General features: G+C 46.4%; 1 long non-coding RNA gene across 1 annotated transcript in view; it reads right to left on the bottom strand.

Moving 5' to 3' along the window:
• LOC311515223 overlaps positions 1-13,538 on the bottom strand; it is a 152,922-nt gene that overhangs the window by 79,896 nt on the left and 59,488 nt on the right. The gene's annotated exons all lie outside the window — the stretch shown is intronic.

A 13,538-nucleotide genomic window follows, 5' to 3' on the forward strand; every position in this document is an offset into this window, starting at 1 on the left:
TGAAAGTGGGGAACCTCCCTGCAGGCTGGGTACTCTCTACCTACTGAAATAATTGAGAGCTGGGTTAATGGTGAACGTCAGAATGTGACATCAGAATGAATGGTGGTGGCAGTGGCCGGCAGTGGCAGAGTGAACAATGGCAGGAGAGCGAGTGGCAGCAACTGTGAGATGGCTGTTGCTGAGATGGCTGCAGCAGCTGAGGCACTGCTTGATGCCTTTGCCCACTCCCCGGCATGCGAGGTGAACTCACATGAACACAGCTCTGAATTACAGGCCTTCACTGACCTAGCACAGTAACTATGAGTAAGGTGAAGTGGAAGGAGAGGGCAATGGCAAGTTAAAGGAACATTTGTTGGACTTTCACACTGCAAGGTGAGAGCAAAAGACACTGCCCAACGTACTCTGGGGTGGGTGTTTAAATGTACATAAGAACAGCCATACCGGGTCAAACCAATGGTCCATCTAGCCCAGTATCCTGTCTTCCAACAGTGGCCAATATCAGGTGCCCCAGAGGGAATGAACAGAACAGGCAATCATTGAGTGATCCATCCACCGTCAGACACTCTCAGCCTCTGGCAATCAGAGGCTAGGGACACCCAGAGCACAGAGTTGTATCCCAGATCATCTTGGCTAATAGCCAGTGACGGACCTATTCTCAATGAGCTTATCTAGTTCTCTTTTGAACCTCATTCTAGTTGTGGCCTTCAGAACATTCCCTGGCAATGAGTTCTACAGGTTGACTGTGTTGTGTGAAGAAGTACATCCTTTTGTTTGTTTTAAACCTGCTGCCTATTAATATCATTGGGTGACCCCTGGCTCTTGTGTTACGTGAAGGAATAAGAAACACTTCCTTATTCATTTTCTCCAAATCAGTCATGATTTTCTAGACCTCTGTCATAGCCCCCCTTGTCACCTCTTTTCAAAGCTGAAAAATCCCATCTTTTTCTCTCTCCTCCTACAGAAGCTGTTCCACACCTTTATTCATTTTTGTTGCCCTTCTCTGTAACTTTTCCAATTCCAATATGACTTTTTTGAGATAGGGCGACCAGAACTACACACAGTATTCAAGGTATGAGTGCTCCATGGATTTATATAGTGGCATTATGATATTTTCTGTCTTATCTATCCCTTTCTTAATGGCTCCTAACACTGCACATTGAGCAGATGTTTTCAGAGAACTATCCACAATGACTCCAAGCTCTTTCTTGAGTGGTAGCAGCTAATTTAGTCCCCATCATTTTTTATGTATAGTTGGGATTATGTTTTCCAATGTGCATTACTTTGTATTTATCCACATTTTGTTGCCCAGTCACCCAGTTTTGTGAGATTCCTTTGTAAGTCTTCGCAGTCTGTTTTGGATTTAACTATCTTAAGTAATTTTGTATCGTCTGCAAATTTTGCCACCTCACTGTTTACCCGCTTTTCCAGGTCATTTATGAATATGTTGAACAGCACCTGTCCCAATACAGATCCCTGGGGGACACCACTATTTTCCACTCTCCAATCTGAAAACTGACCATTTACTCATACCCTTTGTTTTCTATCTTTTAACCGTGATCCATGAAAGGACCTTCCCTCTTATCCCATAATTGCTTGCTTTCCTTTAAGAGCCTTTGGTGTGAGGGACCTTGTCAAAGGCTTTCTGAAAGTCCAAGTACACTATAACCACTGGATCACCCTTGTCCATGTGTTTGTTGATCCCCTCAAAGAATTCTAATAGATTTGTGAGATATAAGTACCATTTACAAAAGCCATATTGACTCTTCCACAACAAATTGTGTTCACCTATGTGTCTGATAATTTTGTTCTTTACTATACTTTGAACCAAATTTGCCTGGTACTCAAGTTAGGCCTACCAGCTTGTCATTGCTAGGATCATCTCTGGAGCCTTTTTTTAAAAAATGGTGTCACGTTAGCTATCCTCCAGTCATCTGGTACAGCAGCTGATAGGTTATGTACCACACTTAGTAGTTCCACAATTTCACATTTGAGTTCCTTCAGCACTCTTGGGTGAATGCCATCTGGTCCTGGGGCCTTATTGTTTAATTTATCAATTTGTTCCAGAACCATCTCTATTGAAACCTCAATCTGGGACAGTGCCTCAGATTTGTCACCTAAAAAGAATGGCTCAGGTGTGAGAATTTCCCTCACTTCCTCTGCAGTGAAGACTGATGCAAAGAATTCATTTAGCTTCTCCACGATGGCCTTGTCTTCCTTGAGTGCTCCTTTAGTACCTCAATCGTCCAGTGCCCCACTGATTGTTTGGCAGGCTTCCTGCTTATGATGTACTTAAAAAAAATTGCTGTTAATTTTTGAGTCTTTGGCTACTTGCTCTTCAAATTCTTTTTTGGCCTGCCTATACTTTTTTTGCTCATGGTCACATGCTTTCAAATTATGCTTTTGGTGTTTTCCCAAATTACTGCCTTTTATTAAAAGTTGCTTTTTTTTGGTCATACACAGTCTCATTGCTTGTGAGGGGGGAAGCAATACCTCTTAGAGCAGGGGTGGGCAAACTTTTTAGCCTGAAGGCCACATCGGGGTTGCAAAACTGTATGGAGGGCCAGGTAGGGAAGGCTGTGCCTCCCCAAACAGCCTGCCCCTCACCCCCTATCCATCCCCTCCCACTTCCTGCCCCCCGACTGCCCCCCTCTGAACCCCCGACCCATCCAATCCCCCCTGCTCCTTGTCTCCTGGCCACCCCCTCCTGGGACCAACCCCTCCCCCGCTCCCTGTCACCTGACTGCCCCGACCCCTATCCACACCCCCACCCCCTGACAATCCCCCCGGGACTCCCACGCCTATCCAACCACCCATGTTCCCCATCCCCGACCGCCCCCCACAGAACCTCCGCCCCATCCAACTGCCCCCTGCTCCCAGTCCCCTGACTGCCCCCGGGACCCCATGCCCCTTATCCAACCCCCCCGCCCCTTGCCCCCTTACCATGCAGCTCAGAGTGGCAGGACTGGCAGCTGCGTCACCCAGAGCCAGCCGCACTGCCCACACGGTCCCATGGCTGCGGGGGAGGACAGACAGCAGGGGAGGGGCCAGGGGCTAGCCTCCCCAGCTGGGAGCTTAAGGGCCAGTCAGGATGGATGTGGTTGTGGCCAGAGTTTGTCCACCTCTGTCTTACAGACTCCTAGGGGTAGTTTTAAGTTTTTCCAGGTTACTGGGTGGGGCTCAAGCCAGTTCTGTTTTGTATTGTTAAGAGGAACCTCCCAATATTGAAGCTGGCCCTTGTTGCTGCTGACTCCACCTGGCAGAAGGGTTACATCAAGAGACAATATTGGGACTGTTCTAAGATGTTCTAACTGGACAATATGCTGTGATTGAAGAATTCAGATTCCTTGGTTGCCCCCAAAAGGTAAGCTCACCAACTGAATCCCAGTCCACATCATTAGTGACTGAAAGATGTCATTTGATCACTGCTTGGATTATGTGAAATTAATAAGTGGTCCAGTGGTGAGCTGGAGCCAGTTTGCACCAGTTCACCGGAACTGGTTGTTAAATTTTGAAGCAGTTAACCCACTTCCCTGCAGGGGGCGCTGAGGCTTTGATGGGCTCTGGCTGGGAAGTGATGTAATTCCTCCTCCGGCCGCCGGGGGCGCTGCGGGAGCCATGTGGGCTGCCGCCTGGCTCTGGGCATGAGCCCTGTTGCTGCTGCTGCTCCCCTGACTCCTGGCCCTGGGGCTCCCGCTGCTGCCTGGTGGGTCCCCGGCTGCTCTGCTGGGCCTGGGCTGCTCAGGCTGCTCTCCCCGTGAGTACCCACCACCCTGCCTGCAGCCACCCCCGCACCCCCTGCCCTGCCCACAGCCAGCCCCACACCCCCTGCCTGCAGCCAGCCCCCGTCTCCAGCCACCCCCTGCCCTGCCTCCAGCCACCCCCTACACCTCCTGTCTCCAGCCAGCCCTGCACCCCCCTGCCCTGCCTGCAGCCAGCCCCTACCTCCAGTCGGCCCCTGCCCTGTCTCCAGCCAGCCCCACACCCCCTTGCCTCCAGCCAACCCCACACCCTTCTGTCTCCAGCCAGCTCCGCACCCCCTGCCTCCAGCTGGCCCTGCCCCACACCCCTGTCTGCAGCTAGCCCCACATCCACTGGTGTCCTGCAGTTCCCAGGGCAGTAACCCTGCACACCTGCTTCAATGAGGGGGGCAGGGAGCAGCTGGGACCCACACCTGTGCACACCCTAGGGAGACCAGATAGCAAATGTGAAAAATCAGGACAGCGGGTGGGGGGGGGTAATAGGAGCCTATATAAGACCCCAAAATCAGGACTGTCCCCATAAAATTGGGACATCTGGTCACCCTAGCATACCCCCAAGGAGTGGCGGGGACCCACACATGTGAAACGGAGCTCATTTCTTGTTCAGGCCCATCTTTTTAAAAAAGAACTTTAGGCAGGGTTAACACACACCCGTATTTTCCCGGACAGGTCAGGCTTTCTGGTTCTTAAATCACGGTCCGGGAGGAATTTTTAAATTTAAATTTTAAATTTCCCAGGAAAATACGGAGGTATGGTAACCCTGTTGGTACAAAAAATACAGACTGTGGCACATCCCTTAAATCAGAACTTTTTATAGGGAACCGGTTGTTAAGATTTTGGCAGCTCATCACTGAAGTGGTCCCATTTCAATTTCTATGGTTTTGTTTTGAAGATACACAGAAGGCACCAGGAGCTGTGACCTCTGAGCACTTTTGAAAATCAGGCTACCTTCTGGAAAGAGGCCTGATCTGTATTACAAAGTTAGGTCAACGTAAGTCGCTTTGCGTCAACCTTGATGCATGTGTCTAAACTCAAATTTGTCTGCAGCCCTGTTAAGGGGATGCAGTAAAACCATGGTCGACCTACAGAGGTCAACACAGTGCGAGTGTGATCTGTATTGACACTTACATTCCTCCAGCAGCTGTCCCACAATGCCGGACAGTGACAGCTCTGGTCACGATTGTCAACTCAACTGTCCAAGGGTCATGGAGCCTGGAAGCCCTCTTCTGGCTGGAGTAGACAGGAGGCACCGGATCTCCTGGGCCTGAAGGGAGAAGATGCTGTGCAAGCACAGCTATGGTCTAGCCATAGAAACATGGACATCTATGGAAAACTTGTACGGGGATGCAGGGAAAGGGGTATGATGGATCAGCAGCAGCGCTGTGGAAAAGCAAAGGAAATCCAGCAGGTGAACCACAAGGCTGGGGAGGCCAACAACTGATCTGGTGCTGAGCCATACACCTGCTGCTTTTACAAAATGCTGCATGCCATAATTGGCAGAGATTCCACCAGCACCCTGCAGAACACCATGGATACCTCAGAGGAGTCTGAGACACAGACCTGTGCTGTGAGGAGGGAGGGAGGACATAGTGGGTGTGTCCAGCTATCCTGTGAGCCAGGTCCTGTTAAAGAGTCTGCAGTCTAGCTAGCCTCGCCAGCCAAGTGTGGACAAGCCCATTGACAGAGAAGGAACCTCAGGTAAGTGTCCACCTGCATTTTCCCTTATAATGTTTAAATGTAAAGAGGGTGCCTGGCCTGTCCCCAAGTTAACCAGACACAGGCTGGGGCCAAAAGGGAAGGGCAAGCAGCAGGGCGCTACAGGGAGGAGCATGGGCGGGGCCACGCCAGGCTGTTTGGGGAGGCATAGCCATCCCCAGCCCATGCGACGCACCACCCACGCCCAGGATTACTACTGGCATTTCAGTATCACCAATGGCAATCCACTTGTTGGGAAAGAATATGTATCACCCCACTGCAGTTCGAGAAAACCGCTGCTGCAAATCCATCCAGTGTGTCCTGCACATTACTGAGAGTCACAGTCCTGTGTAGCAAGAGATGATTAATTGCCCTACACACTTGCATGACAACAGCCCCCACTGTCCATTTTCCAACCAGAATTTCCCACTGACCGGTAGCAATCCGGTGGTTCAAGCGTCCATAGTGCAATCACAACTTGCTTCTCAGCTGTCAGTACAGCTCTCATTCTGGTATCCATGTGCTGCAGGGCTAGGGCAAGCTGATCACACAGATCAAGGAATGTGGCCTTTTGCCTCCAAAAGTTCTGTAGCCACTGCTCGTCATCCCAAACCTTCATTATGATGCAATTCCACCAATCAATGCTCATAACCTGGGCCCAGAAGCAGCACTAGGCCATCTGAAGCTGTTCTTTGAATGTCACCAACAACCTTGAATTGTTTCTCGCTATGTCCCCTAACTATGTCTCCTTGAAGAAATCATCATGTCCCCCGGCGTTGTGGGTCTTCCTGCGGGTCCTGCAAATACCAGAGGATCGTGTGTCCTGTATTTGCGATGTTTATGAACACAGCATTGTGTGGGCTCCATGCTTCTGTCAGAGATGGCAGTCAGTGAAAAGTGCCACGTGGGTTTGAGAGAGATTTTTTTTAAAAAGGCACAAAAATTATGGGATATTGATGGCATTATGGGATGGAGAAAGTTGCATGTTGGGAACTCTAGCTCCTAGAGACCTCTGGGTGAGTCATTTCTATCCCTCAACACACTGAAAACTCCCCAGAAGGCACTGCACCAGACAGTGACGCGTGTGTTGTATCAACCAGGCAAGGTACTAACAAGCTTCAAAAGGACTTTATTTTCAAAGTGGAAACCTCTTTACCAAGCTGCTGCTGCACCCTCTGTAGCTTTCTCATAGCCTCTCAACTCCTCCCCCGTCCTTCCTGTTTCCTGTCCTTTCAGACTTCCAACAGCCAGTGCTCCCAATTATAATAATTACAAGCAACATTCTAAACACCACATTCCCTCCTCTCTTAAGAAACTCTCCCAATTAAAATAAACATTATTGTTCTAACCACAGGAACAAATATGAAACAAGACACTATACTGTTGGCAGAAATATCACACTGAAAACACTGAAGATACTACATAACAGTCTCTAGTCCAGACAGGTGGTCGTCTGGGTCTAACAAGCCATCTCTCAAGCCCCGGTTCCAGTGCAAAGTCTTGTTGTGTTGATACTATGGTGAAATCATCCAATGCAGACTGGGTGTTGGCATAATCTCCTCTTGGTGCATAGGCAGGTGCAAGATAAGAAGCATTCCATACCTGCCCATCAGAAAGTCAATAGGTGTAAGGTTCCTCCTTCTCTATGATTTTAAGAGGAGCTGTGAATTTATGGTTCCCTTTGCATAAAATTCCAGGTTTTCGTATTCTAAAGAAGGAACCACACTCAAACTTTGGGTCCTTAGCCCCCTGCCATTTGTCTGTGAAAGCCTTAGACTTTGCTTGGCTCTGTTCAACTGTTTTTCTCACATCATCCCTGATTGGGGCATCAGGTCATGCCTTCAACAATCCAGCTATGTTCAGTTTCGTATTCATCTGTTTCCCACGCAGTAACTCTGCGGGTGATCTTTGCGTTGTGGCATGTTGTGTAGCCCGGTATGCTTGCAAGAAATCAGTAGTGAAGGGTATCCACAATCGCCCTTCCAGTTTAGCCGTTTGCAAATTCTCATTCAAACTTCTGTTAAACCGTTCGATTTCCCCATTGGCTTAAGGGTAATATAGGGACGACCTTCTGTGTAAAATGTTCCTCTGTGCTAGAAAAGTTTCAAACTCCAGGGAAGTAAATTGACTACTGTCAAGGTTCCTCCCCCACTCTGAACTCTAGGGTACAGATGTGGGGACCTGCATGAAAAACCTCCTAAGCTTATCTTTACCAGCTTAGGTCAAAACTTCCCCAAGGTACAAAATATTACACCCGTTGTCCTTGGACTGGCCGCTACCACCACCAAACTACTACTGGTTACTGGGGAAGAGCTGTTTGGACGCGTCCTTCCCCCCAAAATACTTCCCAAAACCTTGCACCCCACTTCCTGGACAAGGTTTGGTAAAAAGCCTCACCAATTTGCCTAGGTGACTACAGACCCAGACCCTTGGATCTTAAGAACAATGAACAATCCTCCCAACACTTGCACCCCCCCTTTCCTGGGAAATGTTGGATAAAAAGCCTCACCAATTTGCATAGGTGACCACAGACCCAAACCCTTGGATCTGAGAACAATGAAAAAGCATTCAGTTTTTTACAAGAAGACTTTTAATAAAAAATAGAAGTAAATAGAAATAAAGAAATCCCCCCTGTAAAATCAGGATGGTAGATATCTTACAGGGTAATTAGATTCAAAAACATAGAGAACCCCTCTAGGCAAAACCTTAAGTTACAAAAAAGATACACAGACAGAAATAGTTATTCTATTCAGCACAATTCTTTTCTCAGCCATTTAAAGAAATCATAATCTAACACATACCTAGCTAGATTACTTACTAAAAGTTCTAAGACTCCATTCCTGTTCTGTCCCTGGCAAGAGCAGCATACAGACTGACACAGACCCTTTGTTTCTCTCCCTCCTCCCAGCTTTTGAAAGTATCTTGTCTCCTCATTGGTCATTTTGGTCAGGTGCCAGCGAGGTTACCTTTAGCTTCTTAATCCTTTACAGGTGAGAGGAGCTTTCCCCTGGCCAGGAGGGATTTCAAAGGGGTTTACCCTTCCTTTTATATTTATGACAACTACCATTATCTGAAACTAGTTCTTTGGGGTTACCTTCCCTGCTAAAAACTGAAGAGAGGAACTTAATTACGGTAGCAGAAGAGATTTGCGATGTAAACACTACCTCAGGCCATTTACTGAAATAGTCTATTAAAGTGATGGCATAACGGCAGTCAATTGGAGCAATATCAAAGGGTCCTACAAGGTCAATCGCCACTTTTTCCCATGCAGATTCAGGAAGAGGAACAGGCTGTAATGGAGGGGTACATGTCACTGCTGTCTTATCATGCATTTGGCAAGTGACACAGGATTTTATGAGTGCTTCAGTTTGAGAATCCATCTCTGGACACCAATATGGATCCCGTAATTGTTGTTTGGTTCGGACAATTCCTTGATGAGTATTATGTGCCAGGTGTAAGAGTTTTGACTGTAATGCTTCTGGCACAAAGAGCCAGTGTGTACCTCGTAGCACACAGCCATCAAACAAAGAAAGTTCATTCCGAACTCTAAAATAAGGCAGCAAAACTGGGTCAAGGTTTTTAGGGTGACTGGGCCATCTATTTGTCAGAAATTCCCGTAGTTTTTGTTGAATTGGACACGCTGAACAAGCAGCTTGAAATTGTTCTCTTGTAACTGCAGCGAGAGCGCTTGTAATAAGCGCAACCACTACATCCTCATCCTCCAGTGGACCATCTGGTGAAGGCAAAGGCAGGCGAGAAAGGCAATCAGCGACCACATTTTGGTTTCCAGGCTTATATTCCAGTTCATAATTGAAAGAGAGTAGCCTTGCAGACCATCGAGCAATACGGTATCCTGCTCTTCCCAGTCCTTCCATGTGAGCAACGTCGTCAAAGGGCTGTGGTCTGTGCGCAACTTGAACATGTGGCTCCACAGGTAAGTTCTCCATTTTTTAGTAGCCCAGACACAAGCAAGTGCTGCTTTTTCGACGGTAGAATATTTTCTCTCAGCGTTACTAAGTGTCCTTGAAGCAAATGCAACAGTCCTCTCTGTGTTGTCCTCATGCAGTTGTGTGAGAACAGCATCAGTAGTTACAATTGTGGACAATGCAGGACTGAATAGTGCAAGTACTGGACTATGGACAATCAAGTCTTTCACCATTTTCAAACTAGCTTGTGCCTCCGTTGTCCACACTAAAGCTGAACTTCTCCATAGTAATTCCCATAACGGTTCAATGACAGAAGCATAATTGGGAATGAATTTTGCATACCAGGGGGTAAGACCCAAGAAGGAATGTAAGGTTTGCAAATCTGTTGGAGGAGGAGCATTTGAAATTGCCCGGATATGATCTGGATCAGGTTTTAGTCCAGCCTGTGAAATTGTATGCCCCAAAAAGGAGAGTTCAGTTTGTCTAAATTTGCATTTGGACCTATTGAGCTCGGAGGCCTGCTGTGCTGATGCAGTTTAGTACAGAATGCAGGTTACTGTCATGCTCCTCAGCAGTATTTCCAAACATGATAATGTCATCCAGATAGCACTGAACTCCATGTGGATTCTTCAGAATCAATTACATCATTTTTTGAAAGGCACTTGGGGCAGATGCGAGACCGTATGGAACATGTTTAAAATGAAATAGTCCCTTGTGTAATAAATGCTGTGAGGTCTCTGCTATCTTCATGCAACATAACCTGGTGGTATGCCCTCTACAAAGCAAGAGTAGAAAACATCTTTGCTCCACGGAGTTCTGCAAATACTTCTTCTATGTGAGGAAGAGGATGGCTGTCAATCACAATAGCTTTATTTAGCTCCCTTAAAGCCACACAAAGGTGAATGCCTCCACCCTTCTTCTGCATCATTACTATAGGCGAATCCCATTCCGAGGAGTCGATCTCTTCAATAATGTCCTTTTGAACAAGTTTTCTAAGTTCCTCTGAAACAGCTTCCCTGACTGAAAATGGTATGCGCCGTAACTTCTGTCATACAGGCATCACATTATTCCGCATTTTAACTTTATGCAGAAACCCATAAGCACAGCCGAGTTTCTCCTCAACCTGGTGTTGGGTCCCAGCTGAAACTGGTGTGTGTACCGCAAGAGTGCTTTGCTGAGGAAGATCAATTCGTCCATTAACTACCCTGAGATTTAAAGCAACCAATAAATCTCTGCCAAGGATAGGAGTGCCTTTGTGGACAATGTAGAACTCTGCAGTTACACAACAATCACCAAAAGTAACTATTGCTGGCAGGCAGCCATGTACAGGAATATGGTTTTTCAAATAGCACACCAAGTGAAGCATGGGTTCAGTAAGAGGCACATCTTTAAAGTAATGCAGATAGATGGAATCAGGTAGTATAGATACTGCTGAGCCAGTGTCCAACATTAGCTGAATAGAGTGTGGTCTGCCTGAGGGTATGGCGGAAACGTTTACAATGCACTTTATCTCTTCTGGAATATGTGCAGTAGTGATTTTGTCCACGCTCTGCACAGTAACACCTAGTGTTGTAATTGCATGCACCTGTCGATTGAACTGGCTACTGCGATATACTTTCGCAAAGTGTCCAATCTTTTTGCAATGATTGCACTGAGCTACTTTTGCCGGACATCCTGTGTAGCTTGCAAGGTGTTGTGGGGATCCACAGCGAAAACATGCTTTTACTGTATTTTGAATTTGCTGATTTGGTGGTTTTTCATTAGTTTTCCTCTTGAAATTGTGTGTCTGCAGTGGTAGTGAACTTTTCTGCAAAGGAATCACAGCCTGGACTTTGCCTCCTGTATCCACGCTCATTATTTTGGCTTCAGCTGTAACTGACTCAATCTGAATAGCAAAGGTTATTGCTTTTTCTAGTGTAAGTTCTGGTTCTAGAAGTAAGCTGTCATAAATATAAAGGGAAGGGTAAACCCCTTTGAAATCCCTCCTGGCCAGGGGAAAGCTCCTCTCACCTGTAAAGGGTTAAGAAGCTAAAGGTAACCTCGCTGGCACCTGACCAAAATGACCAATGAGGAGACAAGATACTTTCAAAAGCTGGGAGGAGGGAGAGAAACAAAGGGTCTGTGTCTGTCTGTAGTCGTCTTGGCCGGGGACAGAACAGGAATGGAGTCTTAGAACTTTTAGTAAGTAATCTAGCTAGGTATGTGTTAGATTATGATTTCTTTAAATGGCTGAGAAAAGAATTGTGCTGAATAGAATAACTATTTCTGTCTGTGTATCTTTTTTGTAACTTAAGGTTTTGCCTAGAGGGGTTCTCTATGTTTTTGAATCTAATTACCCTGTAAGATATCTACCATCCTGATTTTACAGGGGGGATTTCTTTATTTCTATTTACTTCTATTTTTTATTAAAAGTCTTCTTGTAAAACACTGAATGCTTTTTCATTGTTCTCAGATCCAAGGGTTTGGGTCTGTGGTCACCTATGCAAATTGGTGAGGCTTTTTATCCAACATTTCCCAGGAAAGGGGGGGTGCAAGTGTTGGGAGGATTGTTCATTGTTCTTAAGATCCAAGGGTCTGGGTCTGTAGTCACCTAGGCAAATTGGTGAGGCTTTTTACCAAACCTTGTCCAGGAAGTGGGGTGCAAGGTTTTGGGAAGTATTTTGGGGGGAAAGACGCGTCCAAACAGCTCTTCCCCAGTAACCAGTATTAGTTTGGTGGTGGTAGCGGCCAGTCCAAGGATAACGGATGTAATATTTTGTACCTTGGGGAAGTTTTGACCTAAGCTGGTAAAGATAAGCTTAGGAGGTTTTTCATGCAGGTCCCCACATCTGTACCCTAGAGTTCAGAGTGGGGGAGGAACCGTGACATGGTGGCACAGTGGTGGGATTAACCTGAAATCATTTTGAGATCCAGTTGAGATTTTTTGAACTAGAAATACAGATTTTAAAAAGGAATTTTTAGGAAGTCCAGGAAGCAGCTTTGAAACTGAAAGCAGCTTGGTTTCTCTCTGCTTTGTGGCCAAGCAGAGACAAAAGGGGATTATCTTGTGAATTGCAGGTTTTCTTTGCCTGGAGGCAGGGTACTTAACTCCTGCAGGGAAATTCACAGTCTTCCAACCCAGAGGTTTTTTTTTTCTTTTCTTCCTAAAAGTAAATAGGGGGTGTGTGCTCTACCCATTTGCCTGGAGACAAAAGTGGCAGGGTTTTTTTTAGGATTTTGATTTTTTTTTGTTTTACAAGGAGCACAGGTTTGAAAAGAAATTTTTTTTTTCTTTGGGCTGGGTAAGCAGGTTTCCAAGTAGTTGGAGGTTTTTTGCTTTAAATTGGGCCCAGAGCAGAGACAAGGGAATTGTCTTTTTCTGTAGGCTGACAATCACTATCAGAGAATAGGTATTCTATTCCAGCACAGCAAAATTTTACAGCCAAGTTTTGTTTGTTTATTTCTAAACCTCGGGTGTAAAGTTAGTTAAAAACAGAGAGGTTAGAATGGCCAAATCCTCGGCTCGACTACAGCTGGAATTAGCCAAATTTCAGGCTGAGGAAAAACAAAGGGAACATGAAAGACAGATAGAACTCATGCGGCTGGAGAAGGAGGTACAGGAGGCTGCCCACAAGAGGGAAATGGAGGCAAGGAAGCATGTGGAGGAGATGGAGAGGATAAAGGCCCAGCAGAATATACCAACAAACCCTAGCAATCCTTCTCCAGGTACCACTTCCCATCCCAGAAAGTTCCCCACCTACAAGGCAGGTGATGATACTGAGGCCTTCTTAGAAAACTTCGAAAGGGCCTGCCTTGGGTACAACATCTCTACTGACCAATACATGGTAGAGCTGAGGCCGCAGCTCAGTGGACCCTTAGCTGAGGTGGCAGCTGAAATGCCTAAAGAACATATGAACAAGTATGAACTGTTTAAATCCAAGGCGAGAGTCAGAATGGGGATAACACCTGAGCAGTCTCGTCGGAGGTTCCGAGCCCTAAGGTGGAAACCAGACATGTCATTTACCCGACATGCCTACCACATTGTGAAACATTGGGATGCCTGGACATCAGGAGCAAGTGTTGAATCTCCAGTAAATTTGCCCTTCCTAATGCAAATGGAACAATTCTTAGAGGGTGTTCCTGAGGAAATAGAAAGATACATCCTAGATGGGAAACCCAA

This window comes from Lepidochelys olivacea (genome assembly GCF_965140295.1).
Source record: "Lepidochelys olivacea isolate rLepOli2 genome assembly, chromosome: 2".
Classification (NCBI taxonomy): domain Eukaryota; kingdom Metazoa; phylum Chordata; order Testudines; family Cheloniidae; genus Lepidochelys; species Lepidochelys olivacea.